A 16534-nucleotide genomic window follows, 5' to 3' on the forward strand; every position below is an offset into this window, starting at 1 on the left:
GCACGCTGGTAGACGCGATGCTGCTGGCATTCCCACCTGACAGCGGGGCCACAGTGGAAGCACAAGGTAGAGGAGGAGGAGGAAGAGGTCGCCAACGCAACCATGGCACCGCCAGCACCTCCGAAGGCAGGGTTAGCATGGCCGAAATGTGGAAAAGCTTTGTCAGCACGCCACAACAAACAGCAGCACCAGCAGCTCATATGGAACGTCTTAGCAGGAGGCAGCATTTCACCAACATGGTGGAGCAGTATGTGTGCACACGCCTACATGTAGTGAATGACGGGTCTGCCCCCTTCAACTTCTGGGTCTCCAAATTGGGCACATGGCCTGAGCTTGCCTTTACACCTTGGAGGTGCTGGCGTGCCCTGCAGCCAGTGTATTATCTGAACGGGTATTTAGCACGGTTGGGGGCGTTATCACAGACAAGCGCAGCCGCCTGTCCAGAGACAATGTGGACAAGCTCACGTTCATTAAAATGAACCAGGCATGGATCCCACGGGACTTTTCCGTACCTTGTACAGAATAGTGATGGATACCGACCTTACCCAGCCATTGTTCTATTTTTGCTCTTTCTCACTCTTTTGGGGTGTACCCTCATTTAAAATTTCTGAAAAAAAGCAGTGTTGGCTACCTCGTCCTCCTCAGGGCCAGATTAACATAGGGGCTATTGGAGCTGCAGCTCCAGGCCCCTACCTTAATATAGGCCCCGGGTTGGCCATATTCACTGTTACCGCTCTTCTGTCACTTGTAAACACAGAAGTCTGGCTTCTATGCTCGCTTCCCCAGGCAGCTCCCTCAGAACCTCCCCACACAGCACGAAGGCCGGACAAGGAGGGACAGTTGCCGATGCATGGATGTGTTTATGGGCTTCAGAGACAGCATCCCATGTTGAATTAGGCATGCATGGCTGCACCCTTCCTCCTCTGGGTGCATGCCAAGGCACGGCCCTTAAGGCCCTTCAAAATCCTCAGCACCAAACCCATGATGCTCTTAATACGGCCCTGGTCCTCCTCCACCGCCGCTTCCACCTACACCGCCCATAGGTGTGCGATAATGCTATGTGCCCTAGGTGATTAGGGTGTGCCCAGGTACACCCGGCACACCCTGTGCGCACGCCTATGACACTGCCACATCCACCACCACCTCAACCTCCCTCCTACTCCATATGGGCCTCGTCCTTCAGAGATGAAGAACATTGTTTTATTTTTCTGGGGTTTTTTTTGTTGTTTTAAGTTATTTCCCTATCCACATTTGTTTGCAGAGCACTTGCCATGCTCTTAACTACGTTTTGCTGCCATTTGCAGCACTCTAGCCCTTTCCATTGGTGTTTTAGAGTCATTTTAGTGCCTGAATGTTCGGGTCCCCATTGACTTCAATGGGGTTCGGTGTCCGGGAAAAGTTCGGCAAAAGTCCGGGACACAGACCCGGACTTTTTTTTTAAGTTCGGCCGAACCCGCCGAACACGGACATCCAGGTGTCCGCTCAACTCTAATCTCAACGAAAACAGCGATTTAGCCATATTTTCACAATTCCTCAACATTTTCCCTGCACCCAGAAGACCCTCTACATGGGGCATCTATTCCACCTGTCTGCTTAGGTATACCTATGCAATTCAAGCACCCATGCTTACAAGTAAAGTCAATCTGTCAAAAAATCTTTGAACGGTTAAAACTTACCTCCACACCTAGCCATCCGCTAATGTTTATTGGAAGCCAGTTCTGAGAAAAATATGGAGGCAGTCATTGTTGAGCAAATTATATTAGTGTAAAGTCACATCTTCTGATCTAGAACCTACATAGTTTTCTCTGTAAAGATTGCCTTAAAAACCTTTAGTAAACTTTTATTTAAAAATTCAGGCAACTGAAGCCAGAAGACATGCTGTGGTTCTCATGGACATTAGATAACTCAGAACCTGTTTTGCTCAAATATGGCAAAGGAGATATGAACACCTTCAGATACCTTTCAGTCTTGGTTCGGAGGTAAATCATATGTAGCGCTACCCCCCCATGGGAGCCACTGGATAAAATTGTTCCTCTTGCCTTGATCTTCTCAAGAAACTCAGCCCCCTCTGACACACCAGGTTGAGTGTTCAAACATACTGTACAATATCACAGGAATTTACTGAAAGTAATACTTAGTACCAAATAGTAGTGCTATGTCAACTGCTAAGAAAACAAGCACCAAACCAGGTAGTAAAGGCAAACTTAACATACTGTCACCCAAAATGGTTAGTAACTAGGCAAGCATAAAATGGATCAAAAATGGAAATAACACAATTTAGCATACAAAGTGATTACCAGTAAGGACTAGGCATGAGATGATATTTGGCGTCCAGATCAGCATAAACAGTAGCAAGGCCACCTTAAGTGCAGCAGTGAGCAGTAGTAAAGGCGAATCTATCCATTGCTGGAACTATACTGCCAGAGAGCATTTATGGCAGTGATGCTAGTCCTAGATTGTCTGGGTATGCACTGTGCAAATGAAAAGGAGTATGATAGCAGAGGGAGCAGGGGAACAAAGGGGGACTGCAGAATAATTACTAGAGGGGCAGTCCTTGTAGTTATTTCTCTGCCGGCTATCGTTGGGGCTCTTTAAGAGCATTGGACTGCAAAACGAAAGTCCCAGTTAACCTACATGCAGTATAGTTACAGTATAGTCTCGGCACAGGGGAAATGTAGATGTGGTTCAGATGCAGTAATGGTTCATTATATTGTGGTATAGGGTTGGTATAGGTACAGTCCAGGTTTGAAATAACTGTGGTATAGAGTGCAGTATGGGTGCTGTATGGATTGGGTACACTTTTTGTCCTGCTCTCTGTGGCTCAGTCCCTGCTAGCAGTATCAGCAATGAGGGAATAGCCCTCATTTCAGTTGCTGGGATGCTGTGGTGACCTTGCAGCGTAGAAGGGGGGACTTCAGTCTCTCCCCGAAAGCCAAAAAAAACAAAAACACAAGAGGGCACCTCCATCTAGGTGTAGTGATTTATTAAAAAGCATAAAATCAAATGCACTCACTATATAGAAGTAGATCAAGGCTTGGAGTGGCAAGATGGCTGCAACTCCAAACAGCACCTCTCTCGGCTAGGCGATGACTGAAAGTGGAGGGGATGTAGCTACATCTCCCAGAAAGCCTCTGGTGATTAGCGTTGGGAAGCAGAACGTGAGTGGATTCTCCAGTCTCCCTGCAGATGCTGTGATGTGAGTGGTGCTGCGCTGCCCCCTGGTGTCCTCACTCCGAGTCTCATATCTCCACTGGTATGGTCTCTTGTTGGCAGGTAAATATCCAGGCAGAGGTGGTCTTTTTCTAACTCTCTCAAAGCCAAGAAGAAGAACTTTCCTGGTCAGTTTAATAAAAATCATCTCTGCACTCCTACTGCACAGTACCTATGAGTAGTGTAAGGTGTCAATTTTTCCCATTATATGGCTGCTGTCTCAAACTACACCTCCCAGGATTTTCAGCACTCTGCATGGAAGTCTATGTGCTTGCTTGGCTTTAGCCCTCCGCCTCCTGGCAGGAGGAGAATGGTGCAGCATAACACCAGTATCTCAGTGGAGGGAGAGAAGAATAAAAAGCAAGATCTCCTTCTCCATATTGTTGTAGCCCAGCACCTGGCTACACATAATTGATCCTCTGAGAAATAAATATTCTGGAGATAGCTGAACTGAATTTATTCTCTCTTGAGAAGAGGAGATTAAGGGGAGGGGGGTATGATTAACATGTATAAATACATAGGTGGTCCATATAATGAACTTGGTATAACTTGGGGTAAAGTTTTTCACTCTAGGGTCATCACAGAAGACAAGGGGGCTCTCTTTACATCTGGAGGAAAGGAGATTTCATCTCCAAATACAGAAAGGCTTCTTTACAGTAAGAGCTGTAAAAATGTGGAATAAATTCCCTCAAGAGCTGGTTCTGGCAAGCTGAGTAGATTGTTTAAAAAAGGCCTGGATTCTTTCCTAAATGCACATAATATAACTGGGTACTAATATCTATTTTAATATATTTATTTCATATTTAATAAAAAAATATATATATACATACAGTATATATATATATATATATATATATATATATATATATATATTTTTTTTTTTTTTTTTTTTTGTTTTTTTTTTTTGTTTTTTTTTTGTTTTTTTATTAAAAAAATAATTTTTGTGTTTTTTTCCCTGTTGGATGTACTAGGTAGACTTATGTCTTTTTTTAAACCAGATTACCTATGTAACTATAGATGCTCACTACATAAACTATGCGTTGAAACAAAGAAAATGGTGGTTCAGTGGTATGATTTTGTACACATGTACAATTGCCACCCAATATATGGCCACCCTTAAGCCTCGTACACACGCAACGAGTTTCCGCGGACCGGTTGTCTGTCTTTTGTCCAGAGTAGTGTTTGTTGGTTGGAATGTGCCTAGACTGCACACGAATTTTCCCGTACAACAGAATTCTACTTCAGAAGTGATGTCATGTGTTGAATTGCTTTCTATGTGTTCTTTCATCTCTGAGCATGCCTAGTCTTGCTCATAAGATTTTTCCCCATCGAAATCTGTACTAATAAGACGAAATCGGACGTGTTTTGATGGTCGACAAAAATTATATAGCCTGCACACCAGGATTTTTTCGGCCAAAAAGTCGGTTTTCGGAAGCATCATACTAACAAGCCAAAAATCGGCAGGTCGGTCGTCGGACGAAAATTCCCGGCCGAATTTCTTCTCGTGTGTACGAGGCTTTAGTATAGGGTCACTATTCTTGCTTAAATCTGGATTTCCACCTCCGAAGCTTAATCACTACAGCACAATCACTGAAGCATAAAGCCATTCCTGGATCATCCCTTTTACATAGAGCATTTTTTTAAAATGATCCTAACCTGGCTTACAAAATTGTAACAGTTTGTAAAAAAGCTCACCTACGATAACTTTATTGCTGCGGATGTTGGGAAATAGGAGAAAACTATGTAACCGGTGATTACGCAGGAAAAGACTACCTCTTTGCTTCTACTATTTAGGCACAGGTTTGCACAGCCTAATGGTAAATCCAACCCTGTTCTTTTCCCTTTATTTGGCACATAAAATATTGTGTTGGCCAATAAGCCAAATATTTACTTGGTTTATTGTGCTCTGTGTCACTTTCATGCCTTGTATTGCTAATGAAGGCCTTCCCATTAAGCGGTTGAAAGGGCTAATCCCTCTCAGAAGCTTAATTGCCTACTGGTGGGAAGTGAGTCAAGTATTTATCATTTAGGGATAACTTTTTTTTTTAATTTATATGCCATGCTCTGCATGTGTTACAGATTACAGGCTTATCCTTCACATCCTCTTTTCTGATGCTTCGAATTGCTTTAGAAGGCAGTTTCAAAATATATTGTGCGAAATGATTGATCTTAAGTGCAGTCTGTTGAAAAGCATTGCTGTATATCCAGAACAGAGTTAATCTAAGACTCACAAATGTTTATTATTTTATGTTTAGGCAGATTTTTCTCAAGACTTGTACTGAAGTGTTCGTTCTGTCCTGCTACGGTAAACTACTGGGTCATTTCTGATGTACTGGTCTGATGGACTCATAGACTAAACCAGTATTGTTTTTACGGTCATCTGTGTATGCATGTGTTGTTGGATGTCACAGACTTGAATGTTTGTAATGTAAAGTATGTGCCAGCAGAAGATACCAGAATATGCATATGGTCCTGGAGGGTGGTCATCATGACCCCTAATATCCAAAAATGAGAGAGTTCAGTACCTGTAGATTCAGGTAGATAGTGACACCTGCTATGGCCTCATTTGAGAGCGCAGATAAGTAAACTTCACCAATGGGTTCTTTGAGAGATTTAACCACTTAAGCCCCGGAAGATTTTACCCCCTTCCTGACCAGGCCCTATTTTGCGATTCGGCACTGCGTGACTTTAACGGACAATTGCGCGGTCGTACAATGCTGTACCTAAACGAATTTGACGTCCTTTTTTTTCCCACAAATAGAGCTTTCTTTTGGTGGTATTTGATCACCTGTGCGATTTTTTGATCATGCGCTATAAACAAAAAAAGAGCGACAATTTTGCAAAAATAACAATACTTTTCACATTTTTTTATAGGAAATTCCCCCCCAAAAAAATGTAAAACTCAAAATGTTTTAACATTTTTGGCCAATTTGTTTTCTGCTACATATGTTTGGTAAAAAAAATCGCAAAAAGCCTATTTTGATTGGTTTGTGCAAAAGTTATTGCGTTTACTAACTAAGGGAAAGATTTTTGTAATTTTTGTTGTTTTTTTTTTTAACGAGTAATGGCGGCGATCTGCGATTTTTTTTTGTGGGACTGCGACATTGCGGCGGACAGATCGGACCCTTGACTGACATTTTTGACACTTTTGGGGGTACCAGTGACATTACTACAGTAATCAGTGCTATACATATGCACTGTTACTGTAAAAATGACACTGGCAGGGAAGGGGTTAACTTTATTGGGGAAGGAGGGGTTAAGTGTGTCCCTAGGGGCGTGTTTCTAACTGTGCAGGGATGTGGCTTTACATGTAACAGCAGAGATCAACGGTCCTACATAGCAGGACCGTTAGATCACTGCTGTTACACAGGGAAGAATGACAGGCGGCTTTGTTTACATTAGCCGCCTGCCTTTCTCCCTTCACGGCAGACGATCGCGAGTGACCGGCGGACATCGGGTCCGCCGGTCACACGCGCGGACTTGTTAGGGAACAAGCTGGGGCGGGAGCGCGCCTCCGGGGGCACGCGCCCGCCCGCTATTGGCTAACAGGCTAGTGACGTACCCATACATCACTTTGCCTGGCCGGGGCTGACCACCGCAGTATATGTACTTGCGGAGGTCGGCAAGTGGTTAAGAAACTGGTGGGTATCTAAATTATTATTATTTTTACTATACAGAATTTATTTAGCCCCCACAGTTTACGCAGCGCTTTACAGCTTGAGGGTAAACAGTACAAATACAATACACTTTTTTTTTTTTAGCAAATATTATTTATTAAAAGGTTTTGTAGGTTTTATAAAAACACACAAAAAAAAAGAATACACTTTATTACAGTAGGAATCAGAGGGCTCTGCTCGTTAGAGCTTACAATCTAAGAAATACAAATTTGTATGCATTGAAAGTCCTTACACAAATCTTACTAAATGTCAGATTAGATTCAAAATATCCTAATATGAACTTACAAGGATAATACAAGGATAATATGCACATGGCACTTGTATCTTCTCTTTACATTTGAAAGGGTTCTCCATAAGTTTTTTTTTCTTTCCACAAAGATATACTAGTTTGTTAATTGGCTTCCTCCTAAATTCTTTTTAGCCCTCGTTCACATCTGCGCGATTTGATAGGTCGAATCCATGTCAAATCGCAGCCTATTGGTGGCTATAGGTATAGGATATATATTGGTGGCCATCCCAATCAGTGTGACGCCAACTTTGCAGTGCCTCACCGATTTCCAAAAGTAGTCCCTGCACTACTTTTGGCGACTTCGGGGGGCAACTTCAATAGACATCTGTGCATGAACCTGCACAGATGTCTTTCAAGTCGCCCCCGAAGTCGGACTGAAATGCGGCATTGAAATCGTGCGAGAAATGCGGCATTGAAATTTGCACGATTTCAAAGCCGCGTTTACTTATGCTGATGTAATTATGGTAGGTGCATTTGGATTTTAAGCTTTTTCATAGATAGGAACTGATGTGAAACATGGAATTCTCTCTGTACAAGTAAGTATGATAAGAAAGAAAATAAAAAAACATAATTGGACATATGTTGTTTGTTGTAAAGACTTAAAAAACATCATTTGCATTGCTATATACTGTGTATTGCTAAGAGAACAGTGTGTTTTCTCTAATACGTGACCAAGCCATATGGGCCTCTATAAACCTAAATTACTGTATTTCCTATATTTAACGAAGAATAGATAAACCTGAACTACTTAATGTAAAGGTAGAGAGACAACAAAACCTACTGAGATTGAAAGCCACCAATGTCATCAGTCTTATCCCTTTCCCAGTGGGACAGCAAGTTCTCCAGCCACTATAAAGGATAAATGGAGAATAGAAAGTTAGATGAAAGGCATTGCCATTGTTCTTAAAAGAAAGCCATTTAATAGCCTATCAGCATGAGAAACCAAATTGGAATTGGTGTGTACAGGAAACAAAATGATTGCATCATTTTTTGGCAATAGATTGTTTCACCGATTTGTACTACATTCACCAGATCAGAACATCCATCTATCACATCTTGTAACCTGCATGAAAAAGTAAACGAGGAATAAACTTAATGCACAACTCTACACATATATGTAAATATATGTGTATATATATATAATATATATGTATCATCTTTTTATACTGACCAACATAAATACTACTCTTTAATCATTCAATGACTATAATGAAAGTGATTGTAAAGGTTTGTTTATTTTTTCTTACCTTCTTACCTGCTTTGTGCAAAGGGGGTTTGCACAGAGCAGCCCAGATCCTCCCTTTCTGGGGTGCCCCGGCGACACTCCTGGCCCCTCCTCTTCATTGGTTGCCCCAAAGGTGAACCGCTCTCCATGGGGGCACCCGTGCAGGCATGCTTACGAGTCCTGCTGCTGCATCTGTTGACACCAACAGCAGGACTCAGCCCCCCCCCCACCCCCGCTCCTGTGTCACTGGATTCGATTCACAGCAGCGGGAGCCAATGGCTCCTGCTGCTATCAATCTATCCAATGAGGACCCGAGACAGTGGTTGGAGCCGCTGGGCTCGTGGTCGTCATTGGAATGATCGGGTTCAGGTAAGTAAAAGGGGGGCTGAGGGGGGCAGCTGAAGCACAGAGGTTTTTTCACCTTAATACATAGAATGCATTAAGGTGAAAAACCATGAAAATTTACAACTCCTTTAACTAAATATAAAATAATTATTGTTTAATAAGTAGCATCTTTAAGAGAAACCTATCATCAGAGATACATTTAGTCTGCTACAGATGACCAATATTTTTGAAAATGCTAGTTACCTGCAATTTCTGTTTATGCATAGTTTTCAGTGCTGTTTGTATCACTAAAGCCCCGTACACACGGCCGACCGTCTTTTGTCCAGGGCTGTCGTGTCTGTTGAAAACTGCAAAAGACTGAACACGAATTTTGTCGGCCAACAACAGCCGACTGCAGAAGTGATGTCATGTGATGGTTAACTTTCCTTGTCTTTTTTCTTTTCTGAGCATGCCCAGTCTTGCAAATCTGCTGTCTGTCAGCCGAAATCTGTACTGACTGGCGAACAATCGGCCGTTCTGGTGTTGGCCAAGAAAAATTTTAATGCCTGCACGACAGATTCTTTTCGGCCGAAAGTGCGCTGTCGGCTGTCGGAAGCTTCATACTAACAAGCCTACAATCGGCCAATCGGTCCTCAGCCGAATCTTTACGGCCGACAATCGGTACGTGTGTACGGGCCTTTACTATCCACACACACACATTATGGGTTGAACTGGATGGACTGATGTCTTTTTTCAACCTCACCAACTATGTAACCTTGAGCAAGTTAGTATTTTTTGACATTCACTTGCAGTATGCTTGCACAGGGTTTGTGTCTCAGAACTACTGATGCCAGACACAGCAAGTCTATATTCTGCTCATGGCAGGTATACTTTAAAGCGTAACTCCACTTGTTAAGAAAAAAAACATTCCCTCTGGGTGATCTATGTACCTTGCGAGGATTATAACAAACATTGTTGCGGATTCCTACCTTTTGTTATTCTGAAGAAATCACTGTTTGTTCCTCTGTGCTGAGTGGGTCCAATGGGAGTGGTTTCATAAATCATATATATATATATATATAAATCAGCTGTGCAGCTGCAGAGCAGTAATGAGGAAAGCTACTGGGCCTGCATCCCTTTAGACGTGTTCCTATTGGGAGCATCTCACCAAAAATGGCATTTTTGTTGCAGGGGATGCCTAAAATCTGACTTGTATCTTAGGCAGACTTTTGGGAAATTGGTAAGTCAATCACACAAGCAGGAAATGATGTTTCTGGGGCGTGTTTAGTACACATTCTGTGTGCAGAACAATTCCAGGTAGCCATATTGCATTGCATTTTCAGAAAATTACAGCGGCTGCAGATTAAAAAAGAAATCTCATTTTTACTAACACTCAATCACAATATGACTTGTGTCACAATTGTATACGCTATATTATTTTTTCTTTATTTGCTGGTTACTTCCCCATGAGAGTGGAGTTACCCTTTAACTACAGTGTTTTTCACATTAAATCTCTGTATTACTATTGTCTTTGAGTGGCTTAGCCACTGCTGTTCCAATGTAAAGGGTTCCACCACATCTCGTTATTAAACATAATTATCATATAAGCTTTACATGACACAATATATTTGTTAGCATGGAACTGTTTTCTAAGTGTTTCAATTCATTATAATGAGTCTTTATCTGGTTCAGTAAGAGGGAAAGGCTCAGCCATTTCTGGGTCAGAGTTCCCCCCTCTTTTCCTTAGGGTCATAGGCTCCATATCAGTTACTTCCTTTGGTATCTCTGATGTCTCTTACACCCTCCCAAAAAAGTTCTCCAATGAGGTTGTCAAAAAACACATGTAAATCGAAAGTGGAAATATACTCAGACTATAACTTTTAATAAAATGTTTCCTCCCACCTCCTCCTACCAAATCCTTCCTAACCTGTTTAAGGAGGATCTGCAAACTTACCTATTTTGAATCTGCACCTGCCAATTTACGTGATCCCAGAGCTACCAAGTGAGCGTTTGCTGCAGAGCAGAGGAGGGCACCAACAACAGCTGGGCCATGGGAGCCTATGGGTGATGTAGATTTGGCAGAGCAATTTACTTTAAAAGGGCCCCAGACAACATTTCCTTAAAAAAGTGTACATTTTATTACAAATTATTCTAAAACATAGCAAAGGAATAAAAATATATATAAAATCACAGTGACCTGCTAACCAAGATATATTAGTCACACCAACTACAATACCAAGAGGCCTTAACTAACTACATCTATGGTATGAACGCCACGAACGGGCTTTTGAAAATGCTCTGATTGGCGGAGCGAAACGCGTCAAGCCGTCTGACTTACGTACTGCGCAACTTCCGGCTTCCGGTTTCCGGTACATGCGGGTGGAACGCACGGCCATTGTTTGGCGTCCCGCAGGAAATGTGAAGGCTGTTTTATAACTGCAACACTGTAAGTGTATTTCTTTTAAAGCGTGTGAATAAAGAGTCTTGAATTACTGCACGATGATAGTTATTCTTTTTCTATGATACACGTGCATGGATAATTGATCCTGGATGGTGCGAGTTGCAGAGTGCTCCGGTATACATATCGTTGTTCGGTGATTTCCGCTGCTCCTAAATCTGTGAGGATTAATCCTTAAGGCTTATATAAGACTAACGTCTGGTGAGTAGGGGACCGAGAGGGGAGCACCTACTTACACTTTGAGAGCACCGGCACTTTGGATATCGCATCCTGATTAAGCAAGCACTGAGCACTTTTTTGTGTGGATTTGTTTTTTGCACAAAGACTGTCACTCAGCACTTTTGAATATTATATGAACTTTTTTATGATATACTTCTTATAATGTATTTAATCATAATCACTGAAGCACTTTAATTATATATTGCACTTGTTTAGTGCAGCACATTTATATGAATTTGAGATGTATAGTTTTTGATATGAATTCATGAAAGTTACTTATGAGTTATTTTTAACACTAGCACATTATTTATTATTTATTAGCACAGTATATTAATAGTGTGGTTGAGATACCCTTTGAGAATTCAAAAATATTTTAATATATTACACCGAGCAGCGCTGATACATTACTCTTTTATCGTTTTTAAAGGCATCCCCCTTTTTTATCAGCAGCAGCCATTATAGTTGTTATTTATTGATATTTACAATCCCAAGCGCTGGCACTTTATATATTTATGAGCGCCACGATGCGACTACCGGGAACCAGGTGAAAGCTGATGTAGAACTACATGTTTCGTGCTACCTCAGGAGCTTAAGCAGGTACTCTAGGTAGATAAAAGCACATAATGAATATTCACAATAGTTAATAGTAGTATACATACAAAAGGTGTTACACATGGTATTAGTCACCATCCCTTCAGCCAATACATGGGCCCATGTTTACGCTACCTAATGAAGAGACATTCATCCCTAAATTTTTTGCTGATTCCAGAACCCAAGGGGTAATCTATTTGGTGCTCGGCAGTTGCGGAGCATTTTACATAGGGAACTTTACACTTGGACTTATATCATAGATTTAACACCTCCTACCGTATGTCTAATTTCTTGTCCTAGAGGTCATCCCCAAAGACCCCAGGGGTGGCAACTGGGATAAGAAAATCCTCCAAAGGAAAACATTCTGGATCGAGCACCTCAACGCTACACAACATCCACCTGGTATTAATGAGGTACAGTCTTACGGGCTGTTTTTACGAAGGAGGAATTTAATACATGCAAGTCAGATAGGAGATGTGTTTATCAAAAAAACCTCCATAGTTCAGTATAGAGTCTAATAGAGCAAGGGCTGCATTTTGCCCACAATATTGGATCATCCCTAGTTTTGTCTATGGTCTCCCTACCTTTGATCTATTCCCCATTGCTGGCTTACCATACGTATATTTTTCTGCATTGTCTCTATATGAAGGAGGCCCTCTTAGTAGAGGCAGTATATGTGGAGAATGTATATAGCTAAACTGTAGGATCATTTCCTTAAAGCAGAACTATAGGCAAAACTTTATTTTTTCAATTTTGGATAGATTAAAGGAGGGTTATAACCCCTGGCAGAATTTTGTTCTGCCATCTGTGTCTCATTGCAGAGATTTTGCGTCGCCTCATGTTACATAGGACAGGAAGTCAGAAGAAATCCCTGCAAATTAAGGGAATTCCTTGGGGACTGCTAGGTCACCAGAACTAGTGTCCCCATCGGAACATTTCCACTCTAATACTTTTTTGGGGACAACCCAAAATTTGTGATTTTCTTTTACTTTCACTTTCAATGATAAAAGTAAATAGGAGTAATAGAGAGGATGAATCTCCTTAACAGACAACAATAAAATCTGACAGTGTTCCAATCCCACTCCACTCTATGCAAAGCTAAAAAAAAAAAAAAGTTTTGCCTTTAGTTATACTTTAAGTAAAACAAAAAAAAGAGGGTAGATTTTATATTGAAAGCCAAAACGATTGTATTCATTACCTGGGTATGTTCTAAAACCTTTGTTGCAAGATAATGTTAAAAGGTAATTCACTGGTGTCAGTAGTAATACGTTATTGTGGCTGAATTATTAAAGGAATTTAAAATCCTTATTAAAAAAAATGGGTGACTATTCACTTGAATTATCCAGTCATGTGAAAAGTAATTTCTATTCACCCAGTCATGTATGGATGTTGTTCACATGATTGGATAATAGAAGTGAATATTTACGCAATGGTTTGAACGAAGATTCTCAGCTTCTTTAGTAAACCAGCCAAACAGTATTCATGTGTATGCATGGATCTCTCTGTGTCCAAGGTAAATAGACAAACTGCTATGATGTCTCAGTGGGCGTTAAGTCTACAAGCTAGCTTGGATCATCAAGTTTACATTAGAATAGCATGACATAGAGAGGATAATAAAGGTGTATGTAACTATAGGCATAGCAAACCATGCTGCTGCAAAGGGACAGAGAAGCCCAGTACTGTTAAGCCCCGTACACACGCAATGATTATCGGCCGACCGATCGTCCGTCTTTTGTCCAGAGTGGTGTTTTGTTGGTTGGAATGTGCCTAGACTGCACACAAATTTTCTCGCCCGACAAAATTCTACTTCAGAAGTGATGTCATGTGTTGGGTTGCTTTCTTTGTGTTCTTTCTTCACTGAGCATGCCCAGACTTGCTCATTAGATTTTTCCCTGTCGAAATCTGTACTGACTGCACGAAAATCGAAGGACCCACTGATAATGGGGTACTTTGACGCAGTGGTGGGCTTGAGCACGATATGGCCATATGGTGGGGCTAAATCCCCATTTTTATTTATGGATTGTCTCCATATTTGATAGTCATTTCTTTTGCATGTGTGCGCTATTCTTTTTTTATATACTGTATATAGTTTGTTAACTTTAGGTATTGCTTATGAAGAGTAAAATAGGTTGCCTCTATTATTTTTCCTGTAGAACCCATCAGACATAGTTATAGTCCTGACTAAAAGATAGTTTAAAAACAGGAACATTTCATCAAGTAGCCCCCATGGGCCCTTAGTACTCTTCCTTTTCCTTACCAACTTCAGCAGAGGAGCACCCAATATCCAGAAAATTGCACCTCTTGATGTTCATAAATCCTTATTGAAAAGGTAAACATGTACATAGATTTGACACATTTTGGGGGAATGGACTCCCCCCTTTCTTCAGCCCCTAATGGCATGTAACTGCTTGTATGAGTACTTACATGCACTAATTTCAACAAATCTTATCACACAGCTGCTGGCCGCAACTGTCAGCATACTAAAGCCCCGTACACACGCTACGAATTTCCGCCGACCGGTCGTCCGTCTTTTGTCCAGAGTGCGTGTCCGTTGGTTGGAATGTGCTCTAGACTGCACACGAATATTCCTGTACGACAGAATTCTAATTCAGAAGTGATGTCATGTGTTGGATTGCTTTGTATGTGTTCTTTCGTCTCTGAGCATGCCTAGTCTTGCTTATAAGATTTTTCCCCATCGAAATCTGTACTAATGAGATGAAAATCGGACGTGTGTTGACGGAGGACAAAAATTTTAATGCTTGCACATCAGGATTTTGTCAGCCGAAAAGTCGGAGTCAGCTGTCGAAAGCACCATACTAACAAGCCGAAAATCGGCAGATCGGTCGTCAGACGAAATTGTGTATGGGGCTTTAGTGTGCATTGGCTGAAGTTTTTTTCGCAGAGGATTCTTAAAGCGGAGAAGCTAATTGCTCATAGTGTGCAATAGTGACAACGCCCAATCAAATAGAATGCATAAATAGTTCAAATTAAACTGCTGCCCCTTATTGTGTGAATCACACAAAACATCCATAATAAACATAAAGAAGGCGCTGTTAAAAAATGACTTATATAAATGTTATATAATATCAGCACATATATTTAAGTCATTTTTAAACAGCGCCTTCTTTATGTTTATTATGTTTATAATTGCTCATCGTAATGGGCCCTAAGTGAACTGCCCTTGCATCTTTAGTAAATCCACCTCAATGCTTGTATGCCTATGGATACCCTCATATGGTATATTGAGTTCTGTGTCCCCAAAAATATGTCAGATCAAACATTTACATCCCATTTTGTACCCCCATGGAACCACACAAGATATCACCACCACGAACCTGATTGTAGTTGCACTTCAATCAATTAATTAGAATTAAAATTGTATGACCAGCAGATACATGAGAAAAAGTTAATGCAATATAAAATTTGTATAGTTAAAAAAATATATAAAAATAGAAAGAAAAGCACAGTAGAACAGATATAAAAATAAAGAACAAAATTAAATTATTAATGAGAACTTCAGCAGCACATTACAATTTAAGTGGCACTCGATAGATAATAGGATCATTGGATCAATCATAGGTGCTGTACTCCATAAAACGGGCACAAAAAAATATAGATAAGAAGACATTATCTTACACACATTAAACAGTTCACTAAATGTCATTATCTGCTGATGTTAATTTAGCAAAGCATCCCCTGAATACACTGGACAGGTGCACCGAGGTCCTGCCTATCCAGGACTCTTAAAGAATAGAGCTGATTTGCAGATTAATCAGAAGGATATTGTGTGCCATAAAATATTCAACCACTTTAGATATTCAGGCTTTCTAGCCTGCAGCAACACTAGGACTTCCTGAATGTATACCCCGACAGCATCCAACTCAGACAAAAGGGAGGTAATGAGGAGGAAAATGACCAAATAATGAAAAGAAAGTTACTTTCATTAGCAGAATCTGTAAAAAAAAAAAAAGAAGCTGGTTTTACTGGCGCCTTAGGTTGAATTTAACTAAGCAAGAAGACATATGAAACAAAAAAAATTAACACTTTAAAAATGACTTGTCTACTTGCTGATCTTATTTGTCATTTACCTTTTATTATTCTGTGCAGTTTTTTTTAGAAACAACCAATTCAATGTATTTAATTATTTATCCACCTCATTGGGAAAGTATGGGGTGTTTTCAGCACTCATTTTGAGTTGGTATAGCAATATTTTGCTTATTATAATGTTTAATGTGACATTTTACATGCTTGTTCGTCATATTTTTGTTATTATATAGAGATTAGTAGATTAATCCTCTTACTGCCCCCGCCGGAGCAGCATCCATAGCAGCCGGGAGCGTGCGTTCACTCCACAAGCACAATCCAACTGTTAGCTTTCTGATGAAAGAGATCAGGCATATGTACAGCACAGAGCACTGAGAAGGCACATTTCATTGGATTTGTTCACAAGTCTGCTTTGGGCTCCATCATCCATACCAAAGGACTTTCTCCTTCACTTTTTTCTGGCTCTGCACTTTGGACTTTATGTATTTTTACATGTA

Source organism: Pelophylax lessonae, assembly GCF_965119305.1.
Source record: "Pelophylax lessonae genome assembly, chromosome: 12".
In the NCBI taxonomy this organism is placed as follows: Eukaryota; Metazoa; Chordata; class Amphibia; order Anura; family Ranidae; genus Pelophylax; species Pelophylax lessonae.